Here is a 12,500-nt window from a genome sequence, read left to right as displayed (position 1 = left end):
GGGTGCCGTCGGAGGTGAATAACCTTCCGACGATGCTCAGCAACCACCCCCATTAAGGGGATCGGCCGCCTAAAAAAAAACCAAAAATCTTTAAAAAATTTGATTTGCTGAAAAAAATTCTATGGCTTTGTATAGGGTTCAAGAATGTGTCCACGAAATATTATGCTAAAATTTGCCGTATTTCTCTAGTTATGGCCTAAAATGTAACAATAACTATATACCCATAAAATACCAGTAGCGCAAATGATTTAGCCTGGTATAGTTTTTGTGATATATATTACGAAAACTTCCTTTGAAATGAAATGTATAATGTCAATAATATCCTACTCGGCACCTTTTTAGTTATTCCTAGCCATGACAACGCACACGTCATACCATGACGCCGACTGTGGCCGAGAGTTGCCTATAAACTTCCAAGCTAGAAGGACACGTTTTTCATGCTCGCTAGCCTTGACTGAACTCTGTATTTTCTGCAGCGTTTTTTTTTTCACCGTGCCTAAAAAGGTCCAAGAGTTCACTTCATGCTTCTAGAATGCGGAAAAGCCAAGTGGAAAAGTCCAGGCGAGAAGTAGAAGAAAGAGTTCAAGAAATTAGTGCCATAGAGGGAATGGAGCAACGAGAGAGAGAGAGCTGTCGCCCATCAAACGGCGCAGGCAGCGATCTCTGCTGACCAGAGACCAACCAACCACATCCACCCAAAGGGCAAAGATATTTTAGAAAGAGAAACGCTCGGAGGCTGATATTTATTTGAAAATAAAATGATCATAATAAGTGAAGCAAGACTTGATCAATTACTTGAATCACGAATCCCTAATTGTGAATGAAAAGTAATTCCCAGGATCCATTTGGCAAGGGATGGATTGAGACACTAATAAAAAGTGTAGGCAACTATGATACCCTAGAGTAATACCTTGCAGCAAGATCAGACAGGGGACCAGGAACCTAAAATTTATAAGAATGTGTCTTAGACACATAAATAATCAATTAATATTCTTATTTATAATCATTTTGCATTAATTAATACCCAAAAATAAAAATTAAAACCATAGAATTAATTGTAACACAGTCTTTGAAGTCCCTTTTACTTTTTTTATGTAACTAAAACTTTGAAGGCCCGTTTCTCAAAACATATGTTTTTCACCTTCAAAATGTATCTCCTCCTTAATATTGGACCAATCTAAATGAAATTTCATATATAATATGAGGAAACATGGTAGATTAAAAAAAGCTGGGGATTTTTAATATTTTGAGTTTCTGATTTTTGGCAATTTTTTCTGTAATTTTTCGGGAAAATTTCATAAAAGAAAAAAATTCATATCTCTGAAAAAATAATTGAAAAATCAAAAATCCCCGGCTTTATATCGAAGGTCCATATGTGTTTTATACGTGGTTCAAATCGCATCCCTTAAAACCAAAATGCAAAGGAGGAGATGCATTTTGAAAATTGCCATTTTTGGCCGAAAAATGCTCTGGCGTCACAAAACCTAAGGTCACTGAACAAAAATTTTTTCCCCAGAAGTTCCACACAATATCCTTTAACAAACCCCCTATATATCAACAACCTGTCGTTAAAAAAGTCGGAAACCGGCCGATCCCCTTAAGGTTATTTCCTGGCAAAACTGCCCACAGTGCAGGCGGTGAAGAGCAACACTTGCACAAGACAGAAAAGTTTACAGTCACACCCCTAACAAGGAGTGGAGGGCGTGAGGTCCAAATGATAGGGGAGTGAACTGTTACACACCTGGCTGCTGACTCCAAGAAACACACGCTGGGGAAAGATGGCCTTACCGCAAGGCCATCAAAATCGTGGGTTTGTATACTAAATAACATCACACACAATATATACACAAAAACAAACGATCCCACCGGGAAAGAAGAGCTTAAGAACAATCAAGCAGAGAGCTCCGAAAACATGTCTGCACAGCATGACGGCCGAAAGCAAATTCTAATGTTTGCATTCAGGCAGGCGGGACTCCACCTACTGGACAGTAGTTACTGTCTAACCACCCTGTTCAAGAGTTTAGCGGCTGTTTCCAGCTTTGCTGTAAGTAATTCCTAATGTAAAGGACTTATGGTTTGTATATCGCATAGGAACAACAGAGTTTTCATTTTTCAGTAATTTTCTGTTCATGGCATGTGAGTCAACTGGCTTTATACACTACAATTAGCTATCATTGTCATTTTAAATTAAACTATCCTCATACAACACTCCTCCGTATCAGTCTTTCTAGGTTAGCCCATGAAACCTTACTGTAGCAGAGGATATGAACTTTTTCCAAAGACAGACATTCACTAATTTAAAGTATTGTAAATGATATACAGTACACTGAATAATTATAAGTCTTTATGTTTAACGATGTATACAATAAATACATAGGTGAACAGGGTAGAATAAATAAAATTCAATCTTAGGCTACAGTGCTGAGGCTGACTACAACTGGTTAAGCATATTTCTTTCAATTCTGTTTTGACATTTACCATTCCCTTTGGACCTACTTGTGGTTAAGAAAGAGATTACTTTGTTCAAATCACATTCTTGTCAAATAAGCTACAGCTCGCAAACTCATAAAACATCATGAACAGAAGCTGACAGTATAAGTGGACAAAACATCAATGGAGTTTTCGGCAAGTGTAAAAATACATCAATAATGCATATAATATTCAGAATGTATTGTGATAACTCTAGCTTAGTGATTCCTTCTACGACTAACCTCGACTTTTTAAACAAGCACGCAAATCTGTGGATCTTTTTCCAGAAGCCACGCATTGAGAAACTACATTAAGTTAATCATCGCTATTCCAAGGCTGCCACTGAAATTAGCATAGGGCACACATAAAACCAAAAATATTATAGATACTGAAAAAAGTAAACCTTTTATCATTAAAAAAGTATTATATTTACTTCATGTGCTTCACAGTAAATGCTCAAAACCTGACACAGTATCACAAAATATACACGTTAAGAAATTATTATTAGAATAATAAGCTTATCATTATCTCTTTATAGGAGATATTCCTGCTTATTTATACCAATGCATACCATTTAAAAGGATAAGCTATGTAACTGTTTTCAGGACATAACAGTCACTACTTTTCAAACATTCAACAATTTCATGCTATAAATGACATACCCAGTAGCACAAGACCTAAAGTGAAATAAGGATGAAAAGAAATATGCCAAATGGCAAGCATAATAATACAACATACTATACACAACACTTGTCAACCATGCATCAACTATATTGTTGAGGGTTCTTATGAAGTGAAAACATTTGAATTTCAACAAGCATATTTCACTAAATTCTTAGGGATCCTAAAGGGACCTTAAAGGTAAAATAAAAATCTTCCCTATGGGTATGGAGTGAAAAAATGAAACTAGTAAATAAAGACGGCATTCTCAGGCTACTGTCAGTCAGTTCAACCTAAACAATTACAAAAACAGTTAATATTTTTAGAGATTATAAAAAAGTGTGACAAGCAAAACAAAAGTGGCCTCAGGTAATATGTACATTAGCATTAGACTGCTTTAACAGAGCTCTAAATGTGTTTATTACCTATGAGAATAAAAATCACATTTTTTTAAAGTAAATTTAAATTTTCCTAACTATACAAACCTGGGGTCCGTTTACATTAAGAATTACTTTCAGCGAAGCTGGAAACATCCATTAAACTCTTGAACAAGGTGGTTAGGCAGTAACTACCATCCGGTAGGCAGGAGTTCCACCTGCCCAGATGTAAACATTCCAATTTGCCTTTTGGCCCAGGTTTCAGATTGAGGGGTGGCATGAGGCAGGCATAAATTTAATGTAAAGGACCTCAGGTTTCTATAGTTAGGGAAAATACAATTTACTTTAAAAAATTGTGATTTGTTCCTACATGATATACAAACCATTGGTCCTTTATATTAGGAAGACTCACTTGTTGGAGGGAGAAGCTGAATGAGTCTCTGAACTGACTGGAGTTGGCCACACCTGGGCTACTCTTCCTGGTCGAAAGAGTGAGGAGGAGTACCGTACCTCTGACATGATGATCAGAGTATATGAACTGCGGGATCAATTGGCAGACTTCTGGACCTTTTCAAATGAGTAAGGAATTGTGATTCATACAAAAATAGGCTAAGAAGAATCTTAAGAGTCAGAAGCAGTAAGGCAAAAACCAAAAAAGGGTTTGTCTTATTGACAGGGTCTCCTTCCTCCCCCTCCTAAAAGAAGGAGAGGGATTGCTTCTATGATTCTAGGAAGGCAAAACAGAGCAAGTGCTCAATGTGTAAGCTTACCGCATGACGCCAGTTCCAGCAAGCGTTGGTTCGAGTCCCATTCTCTACCCAAAGGAAGAGAAAGAAACAGGGAGATGAGGAAGGAGAGGGAGGAGAGGCCAGTCACTCTTGCAATCCCTCTCACTTCCAGAACCGTACACCTTAGGCGAGATGCTACCTGTCCTCTTATAGGAGCTGGGTAAGAAAACACAACTTGTTGAGCACCCACCACAGGTCCAAGGAAAGAGGGTTCCAAGGACTCGTGGGCAAAAACCAGAAGGTAGAATGTAGTCTGATGAGACCATATCTCTGTTTCAGACTGACAGAAACTTCCGGAATGCAAGGGATGGACCAAGCCATTGACTTTGTGAGCTCTCAGGCCGAGTGTACAGGTGTTGTCATCGTCAGCTGCAGAGTACGCCCTTCAGACTGTCTCACGAGGCCAGAAAGAAAGACATATCCTTGGACACTTCTTCTTGGGCGAGTAGTACTAGCACAAAGTTGTTGACATCCATTAGAGATGTCGAGTCTTCTTCGGAAAGTACCATAGCACCCTAACAAGAGAAAGCAGCGACTGATCTGGATCATCAACTACAAAGTCCAAGGGGGAGGGGATCACGAAGAACTCGAACCTGGTAACAGGTGCTGATGGGTTCGGAGTTTGCTACGACATCCGAGACGGAGTTGAGCTACTGATCTCCATCCCTTGAATGCTAACGGCAAAGAAGGTTCATGAAGATTGTCTATCCTCTTTTCCAATGCCGGAGCGAGACAAGAGATGGAATTGAGTATCTGATCTCTGTCTGACAACTCTCACAAGGGCGCATGTGGAGCAGGAGACAGGAACCCTAAACGAGAGTCACATGGCACCAAGGGGCCTGGGGTCCCTGGGAGAGCAAGACCGATCAAAGCTTCTCATCAGTAGCTGAATCTCGACTGAGGAGAAAAGGGCTACCTTCAGGTGAAACACTAGGACAAATGTGGCTCTGAGTCTTCACAACTGAACCAGAGAGCAAAGCGAAACAACTTTCAGTGAAGAAGACGAGGAAGTCAGCGACCTCTGAAGAGCGGATCTGACCAGAGAAAAAGTCCCACCAACGACACCAACCAGCGAAGACAGCTCCAATCCCTGGATACTGCTGCAGAGGATTGACAGAGGTATCCAGCTGTCTCTGTTGCCGCTCAGCGAGAAGCCTATGCTTGCAAAGGAAGCAGGGTAGTCTCTAGTCATGAAGGCAAAGGGACTGTACTGCCTGAGAAACTGCTTCACGTGTCGCTGACACAGAAGTTCGGGTCAGGGAGGAACTCTTCTCAGTGCCTAGGAAGCAGAGCTAGCAGGTTGGGCAAAAGGCGAAGTCTCCCAGCATTCATCTAAATTTGGGGTGAACAACACTTTGCTGAACACCTTGTGAATTAGACAAATACGAAGGGAAGACGAAGACATCGAGGTTGTTCCACAAGTCAGCATGCATCACCAAAGCAACCCGTGGGTCTGGTACGACTGAGCAGAAGACCTGCAGACTTCTGTTGTGCTAGGCAGTGAACAGAAAAATGAAAGGGAGCCCTCAAGTCGAGTAACCTCTTCATGAAGAATTGAGTGAATGGAGCACTCTGTCTCTGTCACTCGATGCCAGAGGCTGAGCTTGCCTGCCAGTACATCCCACTGCCTGGAATGTATCTGGCTGAAGGCAAAACTCTCGGAGGGCCAGAAAACTGCCCAAGTTCCAAGATGTTGATGAGAAGGTACTTATCATCTTTCTTGGGAGAGATAGTACTAGCAAAAACACTGACAACATCTAGGTTAGGAGTGTCAAGCTTTTTCGAAAAGTACCACAGCTCTCTAATAGGACAAGGTAACGGTTGATCTGGATCATTGATACAAAGTCCAAGGTGGAGGGAACAAGAAGGACTTGAACCTGACAATAGATGCCGAAGGATTGGGAGTCCACTTACGACATCCGAGAAGGAGTTGAGGTATTGATCCCCTTCACCTGTTCTTCCATCTTCTACGCCAAGGCCGGAGTGAGATGAGAGATGGTCCTAAGAGGGTACATCTCTATCTGACGACTCTTGTAAGGGCGTGTGCAGAACACGGGACAGGAACCCTAAATGAGAGTCACAAGCCACCCAGGGAACAGTTCCCTGGGACAGCAAGACCGAAGAAGCTTCTCATCCGTAGCTAAATCTCGACTGAGGAGAAGAAGACTACTTCAGATAGAAGACTAGGTCGCAAGGGCCTACGTTCTTCACAAATGAAAGGGAGAGAAGCAACCCTCGGCGGAGAAGACAAGGAAGTCCAGACATGAAGAGCAACTCTGGCCCGAGAAGAAGTTCCGTCAACAACACCCACCAGCGAAGATGGATCCAGTCCCTGGGACAGTGTTGCAGAGGACTTCAAGAGATATCCAGCTATATCCGTTGCCGCTCGGCGAGAAAGCCTATCCTTGCAAGGAAAGCTGGAAGATCTCCTAGTCCCAAACACACAGGGATGTACTTCTTGAAGAACCACTTCTTGTGTAGCTGCTGCAGGAGGTTGGGTCAACCAGAACTCTTCTTGATGCCTCGGAAGCAGAGCTATCAGGTCGGGAGAAAGGTGAAGTCTTCCAGCGTTTGTCTGTAACTCGGGGTGAGCAATGCTTGTGAACCCTAGCGAACAGACAAATACGGAGGAAAACGTAGCTATCGATTTTTTCCCAAAAAGACAGCATGCCCCACTGTAGCAGCCACTGGGTCTGGTGCAAAGGAGTAAGAAAACTACCGACTTTGTTGTGAAAGGAGGCAACAGAAAGACGGTAGGGATCTCTCAGTCGAGCAGTCTCTTCATGAATCTTCATGAAGAAAAGAGTGAGCAGCATGTTCCGTCCCGATCACTCAAACCTGAGGCCAAGCTCGCCTACCAATACATCCCCACCGGGAACCTCGGGAGAGGAAGGGAAGAGGCAGCACGAGATGAAATCGAGGATAAGTTGAAGAAGACAGCGGCTACTTCCACAGGGCGACTTCCTTCACCTTCACTTCGACATCTTCTACAGGATGGTGTACATAAAACATTGTAACCTCCAGGGCAGCTAGGCAGGAACACAAAGGAAGCGGCCCAGGACACGACCACCAGTAGAATCAGCAGGCACAATCAGGACAGCCGATACAAGAGCTACAGAAGCGGTTTGAAAGGCAGGAGCTACTGCAACGGCCAGGCACACCACTTCCACAGGGCAACTTCCTTCACCTGCACTCCAACATCTTCTACAGGATGGCGGACATTGTACCCTCCAGGGCAGCTCAGCAGGAACACAACAGAAGGGGCCCAGGACACGACCACCAGGAGAAGCAGCAGGCACGATCAGGACAGCCGATGCAATAGCTACGGAAGCGGTTCGGAAGGCAGGAGCTACAACAGCAGGAGCAGATGGACCACAGATATGCTAGAAGCAGTGCCACAGCATACATGAAGACCAGCAATGACATTGATCGATCCACATCAGCAGGAACAGAGTTGGAACATTTCCAACATGGAACTATGCCATTCCAACCAGGTACTGTGTCGATCCTGAAGCAACAATGAATGAACGTCGGGACTCCTCCATGCAAGATATCCCCTGAGATATCCAGCCAACTACTGCTGTGCCTGCAATGCTCACTGACAACCTGAAAGAAAAAGCAAAGATGCTTAGTAGAGGGAGACTCCTCTCCCTACGAGGAGAACTGCCCTACGCAGTGAGGGGAGGCCCCTTAGAAGAGGTTGCCCGACTGCCCGCACACACCCCCACCCGAGGTCTTCGCCCGATGAGCGAGCGAAGAGGGCAAAGGAGAGAGAGATCTATCGAACGAGAGATAAGGAAGAACCTGCAGGGAGAGAGAAGGAAGGAGTGGAGGCCACCAAGGGGGCTGTGGAAGCAAAACTTACTGACGACGCCCGCAACCTCCCCTCGCAACTCTCTATAGCGCAGGTGGCGAAAACAACACTCAGCACAGTAGGAAGGAAGTAGTCATGCCCTTGTACACGGAGGGCGGGAACCCAAGAAGGGAAGCGAACTCTTACGTCCCGCTGATCAATTTAGGAGTGAAGATATTACATCCCAATCTAATATCTCCAAACGTACAGGGGAACGCCTTCAGTATCTAAATAAAGGGCTATTGGAAGATAGAAGCATTACGCCCTCTAAATACACCCTTGGCTGTCAAAGCCAAGACACAGCACAGGGGAACGACAGCTTATGCAAGGCTATCCCAAATCATGGGTTTGTATCAATAAATATCAAACACATGCAATATATACACAAAAATACAGGAAGATCACACCGTGATAATAAAGAGCTTAACGACAGTCAGGCAAAGAGATCCGAAAACACGTCTGCAACGCATGACAGCCGAAAGCAAACTGGAATGTTTGCATCCGGGCAGGCGGGTGTTCCCGCCAACCTGGCGGTGGTTACTGCCTACCCACCTTGTTCAAGAGCTTAACGGCCGTGTCCAGCTTGGCCGTAAGTAATTTCTAATGTAAAGGACCGATGGTCTGTATATAGTGTCGGAACAACGTCCATTTAAATGAGCATTTCACCATTTAACAACCAAATAAGGTAAGAATTTTTCTAGTATGTATTTCTTGTCCAATATGATATAGATGAAAATTATTTTTATGTTAGACTATTTGAATACTGTAAGGGGATTGAAGTACAGTATTCTCTTGTCACACAATCTCAAGCAAAGTGGTCTGTGAATCCAGTGTATTGTATTCATTTTTAATCTGATCTTTTTATTTTGATCTATAAATCAATTTCTCTAATCTTGCACTGAACATCTTGGGTCATTCACACTGAACGTGAATGTAGCTATTATTTCAACATAAAGTTCACATTGACTGGTAGGCTTCCCTACTCATATGCTTGCAAATGATGTGAAATAAATGTCAATAACGTCAAGTGTTTCAGACATTTTTCTCAATATACATTAGCTGATTTAGCCACTTACTAAATATGAAACTATTTCTAAGTTGAATAACTACTGCTTTTGGAGAGTGAGGATATTCAGGCACTCACTAGGCTATGAAACACACAGGTCAGTTTTGCTTTGGTAAGTTTCCTTGAATATTTACTTGACATTAATTTATATAAAATAAAAGTGTTTTTTAAATTAATGTACTGATGTTATCTTGTCTTGTATACACATTTTATGAGTTATTTCACTATGCTAATGCTACTTTGCTTTCTTAATTTATATTTTCCAAAACTCTTCTGGATCTTGGTACTTAACAGGGCTGCAAAATGGAAGAAAAGTGGCACTTTAAGAGAAGTTGGTGAAATACTGGCTGACTCTAATTCAGAAACTAAGGAAATGTTGACAAGAACACTGAGATGATTTATCAAGATCATTTCAACACTGAAAATGAAGACTTGCTATATAATGAATCGGGTAGTTTACGTATCCTAGGGACCCCCCCGTAGCTCATTAACAATGACTCCAAATGAAAAATTGCATAGAACAAAAACTGTTCAGCGGGCCCGATTCTACCCAAAAAGTAACTTACTTGACCAGTTTGCTTCATATACCCGAACGACAATTTTTTCAACAGAGTGTAACTTTTTCTAAGTACCAAGTTGACGTAAACGGTGTCACGGAGCAGTGCTCTCCCGTAGTTAGTCAGATGGCCGAAGCGCGGCGTTTCTCTCAACCCGTAGTTCCTAAGGCTGCCGCCGCACGGCGCCCCGGCCGTACCGCGGGAAATTTAATTCCGTCCAATTGTATCTCAGGCTGACCCAGGTCATGCCCTAGGGCTTACGGATTAAATACTTCGAACCAATCATAATGTGTTCTATCGATATGATTCATAGGCTTAGGCCAACACCAGAACCATGCTTTCTTTCTTTCTCGAACCGTGATGGAAAGTCACGACTTAATTTTGTTCCCAAAGATCGAATCTGTCGAAGAATTCACTTTCATCGTGGACCTCTACATTGGCCAAGTCCTCACATTCATTAGCAACACCGAGGAATTCACGAGGTGGCTCTACCAGGAAGGTCTGTTAGGAGACTACTCCGGAATGTGTTGTGAATGTAATATCGGAAACCGCCGATTTCTTAAAGATGGTGTGCACCCAGTTACTGGGACAGCCAGTTTAAATGTGGCGGTGCGTGAACCGCCGTTGCAGAAAAAAGGTATCAGTACGGCACGGGTCCTTCTTTGAAAAGTCCAGAATGTCTCTGCAGACAATAATTGTGCTTGTGTTTGCGTTCACCAAAAAAGTGCCACAATATGTGTTGCGAACATTTGTTGTCCCTCTATCTCCGCACACCACCGTGGACTGGTACAACTTCCGCAGAGACGTTTGCTGCGAAATACTGCTGGCTGACAACAAGAAAATTGGTGGCCCCAGTCATATTGTTGAGATTGACGAGAGCAAATTTGGGAAACGTAAGCACAACCGTGGCCGTAAGGTGGACGGAGCTTGGGTGTACGGCGGCATTGACCAACAGACGCGTGAAACGTTTTTCAAAGTGGTTCCGGACCGCTCAGTTGAAACTCTGCTCCCGGTGTTGCTGGACAATATGCTTCCAGAAATCACAATCATATATGATTGCTGGAAGGCATACAGCAAGGTCCAGGACCATTTTTTCGCGCACAGCACCGTGAACCACAGTGTGAACTTTGTAAATCCTGACGACCCAAGTGTACACACGAACACCATAGAGTCGCAGTGGTGCGTTCTCAAACAGAGCGCGCTACAGAAACACGGTACACAGAAACCACTTTATCAAAGTTACTTTTCTACGTACTGCATCCAGAAGCGATACCTAGAAGGTGTTCCATGTCCATTTTGGGCCTTCTTGGATTTAGTTAAGCACGTCTATCCGCTCAAGAGCTGCCCGACATCCCCTATCTCTGATTTACTTTCCCAACCATCTGCAATAAGACCGGGACCGAGCAATTCTCCCCCACCTGTTCAGCAGCCAGTAGTTGCAAAGAAGCCAAGGACAGTAGGACCTGCGGAGCCGATATTGGTACCTACGTGGTCAGACAGCAGCGACTTTGAATAAGGTAAGCACACAGATTACCTCCCCATTTTTACATTTGTTTTGCTGCTAGGTTAGGTAGGGTTTTGGAACTTACCTAGTGTGCAGTTGTTTTTGTAACCTGTGGCTATAGTGAATACAGATATTACCGCTTGCCAGAGCATATGTGCCTGCCAAGAATCATTAAAAATGTGGATAAAGGCGGCGCAGCGCTCGGTTCTATGCCACGCCGATCTAAGACCAGATATGTTAAAACAATCACCGTTACAAAATTTATGCCCGTTCTAATGTAGGTAGGGAGGTAGGGAATAGCCTAACCGAGGTTTTCTTATGTAGGCTACGGGTAGCCTAGGCTAGCGTTTTCCGTCTGCCCTGATGTAGGTTGGTAGGGTCAGCCTCACACATGCAGTGTAACGGGTCTGCCTCATGAACGTAGATTAGCGGGTCAGCATCACGTATGTACTTTGGCGGATCAGCCTCACGGCAGTAGCCTAGCAGGACAACCTTTTGTAAGCAGACTAGAGGGTTGGAAAATAGCTTAACACTGTATGCGTTTTTGGCAAGTTGGAAACCCGTCTTTCGCTTCTGTAGTTTAGCGGGTCAGCCTTATGTTTGTAGCCTAACGGGACAACCTTTTGTATGCAGACTAGCAGGTCGGAAAATAGCGAACACCGTACGTTTCGGCAAGTAGGAAACCCGATTTCCGCTACTGTAGTTTAGCGGGTCATCCATATGTTTGTAGCCTAACGGGACAACCTTTTGTATGCAGACTAGCAGGTCATCCTTATGTTTGTTGATTAGCGGGACAAAAGTTTGTATGCAGACTAGCGGGTCAGAAACTAGGGAATTTTTTACGTTGCGGCCGCCACAAAACCAAGCTTTTGCTTCTCCCCACCCAAAACCCCGGTTCCCAACACTGTCCCCCTTACCGTTTTTATTAACTTTTCTTTTGCTTTCCCATTGGGAAACAACACCAAAAACACGATTTTCATTACCGACATGAAGCAAAACGGGAGCTACTTAAAAAGCCCATTTTCTATAGCGATTTTTTGGTGCCAAAAGTAGGGTCCCGCGGACTTTCAGCGGCTCCAATGAATCCTCATGGCTTATTATATATACTGATAGTTCAGATCCACCAGAAAAGATGAAAGGGCTAAGAAGGTATTCAAAATCCCCAAGTGGTATGGCTGGATAAACTTAGCCTTTTATGTGCACATTGCAAACAAAAGACATTTATA

General features: G+C 43.5%; 1 protein-coding gene across 9 annotated transcripts in view; it reads right to left on the bottom strand.

Moving 5' to 3' along the window:
- The window catches only part of l(2)k01209 (lethal (2) k01209), an 81,813-nt gene that overhangs the window by 50,560 nt on the left and 18,753 nt on the right, over nucleotides 1–12,500 (bottom strand). The gene's annotated exons all lie outside the window — the stretch shown is intronic.

This window comes from Macrobrachium rosenbergii, chromosome 4, assembly GCF_040412425.1.
Source record: "Macrobrachium rosenbergii isolate ZJJX-2024 chromosome 4, ASM4041242v1, whole genome shotgun sequence".
Taxonomy (NCBI): Eukaryota; Metazoa; Arthropoda; class Malacostraca; order Decapoda; family Palaemonidae; genus Macrobrachium; species Macrobrachium rosenbergii.
Note: the sequence above shows the minus strand (reverse complement) of the source record. Positions and strands in the feature narration are given on the sequence as shown.